Source organism: Nanorana parkeri, unplaced genomic scaffold, assembly GCF_000935625.1.
Source record: "Nanorana parkeri isolate BGI_ZX_2015 unplaced genomic scaffold, ASM93562v1 scaffold306, whole genome shotgun sequence".
Taxonomy (NCBI): Eukaryota; Metazoa; Chordata; class Amphibia; order Anura; family Dicroglossidae; genus Nanorana; species Nanorana parkeri.
In genome coordinates, this window is record NW_017306574.1 from 1,189,187 (window position 1) to 1,194,970 (window position 5,784).

A 5,784-nucleotide genomic window follows, 5' to 3' on the forward strand; every position below is an offset into this window, starting at 1 on the left:
TAAAGTGGCGCATCTGTATGATGTATAGAACCTGCTGAAGCAAAAATGACATTTATATACATTTTATTGATATTTATATAGAACTCTAATATATACAGAAGTCTGAGATCTACAGAAGTCTGAGATATATAAAATATATATAAATGTCATTTTTGCTTCAGCAGGTTCTATACATCATACAGATGCGCCACTTTACGGTCAGTGAAAGGGGACCCCCCAGGCACCATATATAAAGGAATTTTTTATTTTTAATGTTTCATTTTAAGTGATATTAAATCGCTGCTCCTTTAAAAATTGTATTTTTTAAAACTGTTTTTTTCATTGATACATGTCCCCCAGGGCAGTACCCGGATCCCCATACACTTTTTATGGCCAATTAATTGCATATAAGGCTTCAAAATGGGGACATTTCATTTTCTGAGTTCTACCCCCATAGACTTGCATTGAGTTCTAAGTTCGAATTAGAACTTTTTCCATGTTCGAAAGTTCGAGTTAGAACCGAACACGGGGGTGTTCGGCTCATCCCTAATAAGAACTGGAGTCCACAGACTGCTAGCAGGGGCAGGGGCTAGCATGGGAAATACACACAAGACATGATTGGGGACACCCAACCAGTTTCATGAAACAAACTATCTTTGTGGGTATCTGGAATAAATAATTGTGCCATAACTGTACTCAGTACTGCAGTTGTCTCAGACTTGAGTTTTCTGATGACGTCACTTATTTTCGTTATATTACATTGCAGGTGTGATAGAAAATCAATATAACGTTTTTTATTGGCACCACTTTTTAATAAGATACTATATGTACAATTCAACCAACAGGTGCAGAAGAATTACCACTCACCTTGCTAAATGTCCTCCTCCTGAACAGTCTGTGATTTGCTGTAAGATAACACAACATGTAAGGACCAACATACGAGAGCTCCCAAAGGACTCAACCTACTTGTTAAAGTACATTTTACGTCTTCTAACGAGCTTTTATTCATACATAGAGAGGAGCAGACATGAAAGTACAACCTTGCAGCAGTTATATCCGATTGATGCAAGATTCCCAGCCTCCTGGCTACCTTAACTCACTCACTGCCTGGTCTAGTCACACTCCCAGCATGTCCCAGACCCTCTGTCTCAGTCTGTATCCTTAGGACAGACAGACCTGAACACGAGCTCCCGGCGTGTCCATGCACACACGGCAATTACCTCCATAGGAGCCCTTGACCCATTGTAGACTCTTCCAATTTGTGGGCAAACCCAACAGTCTCTGATCAGGCTCCTCCCTTGGGATGCCTGTTCTGATTGTTCAGGTACCTTTTTAGTGCTCAAACTGGCTCAACCCCAACATCCATACCTGCATTTTGACAATGACAGACTGCATTTATGTCACAAACATTTTATTACAGGACAGAACAGTGGCTTGGTGGTTGGCACTTCTGTGCAGCACTGGGGGTCCTCCGTTCAAATCTTGGCCAGGAGACTATCTGCATGGCATTCTCCCTGTGCTTGTGTTCGTTTCCTCCAGTTTCCACCCATACCCCAAATACATTCTGGTAGGTTAACCGGACCCTTTCTTAAATGGCCGTAGTATTTGTATGTACATGTGATAGGGACATTAGATTGCAAGCTCATTGAGGGCAGGGACATGTGAAAATACGGAATGTAAATCATTGTGTAAATTGTCAGCACTATAAAATTAGGTACTTCAATATTATCTTATGAGGAGCAGGGGCGTGCGGTCAGGGGAGGCAGGTGGAGCAGAGCCTTTCCTAGTATTATGGAGGAAAAAGCTGTCAGCTTCAAATCTGAAGCTGACAGCTTTTTCTCCATTCAGAGCGGCTTGTAGCAGGTTACAGAGCAAGGAAAGCCTCCCCGATGTGTAAACTGTCATGGACGGAGCGCTTCCCGGTAATTACAGGCAGCACTGCATCCAGCTTTTGACAGCTGACAGCTTTTAACACCACCCATCTGCTCTTTCTTTTGGTATCTGAATTAAAGGGTGATTTTTTATTACTTGCTGTGAGATCCAATGTTCAGATTCTGGATCTTACCTTTGACTTCCCCCAGGTAACGATATATGAAAGCATAGACCGCTATGACAATGATTATCCTCACTGCTATGACAAAGTACGTAGTCCAGGTGTAACTGGTATCTGGAATGAAGGGCTCTCTCCTGGGAGCATCTAGAGAAAGAAAAACAGTATTAAAGAAGAATATTATGTAACATAATATTTCCTCCCGATCCTTTTGTTGCATTTTAACTATTTTAAGACAATAAGGTGCCAGGAAAGAGCTCTATATGCAATAGTCCTCAAGTTATATAAAATGTTCCCATTGTAACTGGTATTGTTACTTTGTAATTACTCTTACATTTATTTTAGATTGTAAGCTCTCACGGGCAGGGCCCTCCTTACCATCTTGTCTTTTTATGATTTGTATTGTAACTGCGATGTTTTCCTTATACTGTAAAGTGCTGCGCAAACTGTTGGTGCTATATAAATCAGGTATAATAACATTATAATTCAATTTGCAGATCAAAGGAACAAACTTTGATCTGTATAAAATATTATTTTAAGCAACGTAAGTGAAAAAAAAATATCCTTATTTACTCCGTATTAACCCTTCATTAAACCCTAATCAGCCCTAAATGACTCCTTCCCCTCCTCTTCCTCCCTTTTATTTTCCCACTGATCCTTTGTGTATATTTTTGTTGTTTTAACCATTCATATCAAACTTTTTTTTTTTACTTGAAATTCATTTTATTTGTTATTTCTTTTTTTAGTGTCACATAAAAAATAACCAACTTAAAAAAACAAAACAAAACCTGCCCGCAGTTCCAGTGCATTCCAGACAAGACAAAATGAAACTTTTATTATATTTGTAAATAATTTCACAATGCTTTGTACTAGAATCATAATTAAGTGTGATAAAAATAGTACAAATCATAGAATGGAATCAATGATTTATATTTTCAGTAAAAAATAAAACACTAAGCAGATTAGGAAACAAATGTGCTCTTGTTACTGTTGTTACTTTTTTGGTCTTTGGATTGCACAGTAAATAAAATAGTTTTTGCAAGACAGTATCTCCAAAAGAAAGTCTTGATTTTCCTAAAAAAAGAACAATATATGTATTTTTTTTTCTTTAAAACAAATATCTACTTTGTCATCTTAGGTAATAATGACAAAGTAATCGCTGAATGAACAGGCCCATAGCAGAAATGTACAAATTGCTCTGCTCCATAGGGGTGTACAGGAGAGCTAAAGTGGTTATGGAAAAAAAAAAATCAAAGCCCTCCCAGGTCTTCTTATAAGGTAGGTTCACACCATTTTCTGGACCACATTCGGGCCAGATCTGGAACACAGTGCATTGCGTTTTGCCATGTTTTTGCAGCATTTTTATTGCATTTTTACCGCGATTTTGCTGTGTTTGGAATTTTTTGTTGTTGTTTAGCTTAAAACTGTCTTACAGGTGCATTCCAGTGCGTTCAAGTAGGTTTCTGGGCAGCTTCACACCATTTTCCCCGCCAGATCTGGTCCGGAAAATGGTGTGAACCTGCCCGCAGTTCCAGTGCATTCCAGACAAGACAAAATGAGACATGCAGTATTTTTCTGGTCTGGTCTGGAATGGACTGTGCTGGTGTAAACAGAGGCCAGAAATAGCATAGGGATACATTAGGAAGCATTTTGGGTCCGGAAACAATCTGGTCTGGAGATGATCCGTACATGGTGTGAATGGGCCCTTAGTAAATGAGTTACACTTGCCTAAATAATGTTGCAGCGAAATACTTCAGGAAATATTTTTTCTCTGGCATTTAATATTGTAACTCGCAATTTTTACTATAAGATCAAGTTCTGAAGTGCCAAAATCTTTTTCTAGATTTAGTAGTTGCAGTCTTCGGTACACATAAAGCGGCCTACGCCAGACATAATGCAGCCCCCTTGAAGATTTAGTCCTCCCAATTGCATCTGAGTTTGACATGACTCTTGTAAAATGTCTGTTCCCTTAGCTGAGTCAATGAGATGAACCTTTGCATGCAAAAATCCAATTTGTTTTTTACTTCCCTTGGACTTTACTGTGTAAACAGCCCCTGCTTAGTAACTCAACCTCAGTTACGTGGCTCACTCACAAACCTGCATTGTGAGAAGGAGTACCCAAGCACAGCCAAGGCATACTGCTGTAAAGGAGGAAGCAAGTTTGAAAACAACAACTTAGAGCTACAATAACATTACATCGAGCGGATCCAATCCTATAATGATTGTAAATAGAAGAATACAGCGAGTACAAGGGAGTTTTATTTCCCCTCTAAGTTCCAGCCTGATATACAGATTGCATTTTCAATAATAATGTACAAGGCTCAGCAGATTGGGCGAGCAGAGTTTAATAGTGATGAAGCATTATATTGAAAATGTTTACCTGGAAAGTAAAAGAAATTGTTTTTAATTTTCATGTTGGACTTTTTTTTAAGAAGGTGAGCGGTTTATGGAAGCTGACTGATGTATAGATGTCAGAATTCTACACCACTTACATCTCTGAGCAGTGCCTATTCCTCCTGTACGCTTAACTGCCTTCAGTGCAGGCCACTTTGCCGGCCCTTCTCTTCCTTCTCAGGTCCTTCTTAGCTTGTGGCTCCCTTAATATAGAGTGACTAAGAAGGCACGCTGGCCATGGTGCCATTGCACCAATGTGCACTCCCTGCCACTGCACCCATGTGCCTTCCCTGCCTTTGCACCCATGCAGGCTCCTTGCCATTGCACTAATGTGCACTCCCTGCCACTGCACCCATGCACGCTCCCTGCCATTGCACCCATGCACGCTCCCTGCCATTGCATCCTCCCTGCTATTGCATCCTCCCTGCCATTGCATCCTCCCTGCCACTGCTCTGATGCACGCTCCATGCTATTCCACCCATGCACACTCCCTGCTACTGCACCCATGTGCCTTCCCTGCCATGGCACCCATGCAGGCTCCTTGCCATTGCACTGATGTGCACTCCCTGCCACTGCACCCATGCACACTCCCTGCCACTGCACCAATGTGCATTCTCTGTCATTGCACCCAAGGGCACTCCCAGCTACTGTACTGATGCACACTCCGGCCACTGCACCAATGTTCACTTCCTCACTCACCACCACTACATCGGCGTGCACTTGTTGCCATTGGCCATGATTATCCTGTTCAATCGACAGGCCCGCCATTGCTTGTGCTGATGTACTGTATAGTGTATATGTCAACACAAATTTAAAAAGACTATAAATTCCCTTTAAAGAGCTTTGGTTAAAACATTTTTGTTAGGTTATTAAACTTACCGAATACCCGGACTCGGATCACTCTCACAGTCTGTTCCCCCTGATTGAACACGGAACATTTGTACAATCCAGAGTCATCTATCTGTGCAGAGTGAAACTTCAGAACTTGAACAGTGTAATTTTCCTTTTCCTGCTTTTCCTGGTCAGGGGAGATCCGTGGCCCCGGTGTCACAGGGTTGCATCTGTCTTCATCAATGACCTTACACCAGGTGACATTGGGGGGTATCTGGGAGCAGAACTGTACCGGACATCTCAGTATAAATGGTTGTGGAGCTGTAGTATTATACTCTGCAGTTCTTGAGCTGTTTACATCATATGTACAGGAGGATCCATTGCCTGGAATGAAAAGCAGCACATAGAGATTATACTTCTTTTTTCTAAGAGGTTCCCAGGCAATAGATTACTAATGAGGCCTTTTTGGTCTATGTAGCAGCCACAAACAGTCACAAACTTTATTGGCTCACAAAGCAACCAGACCAGTG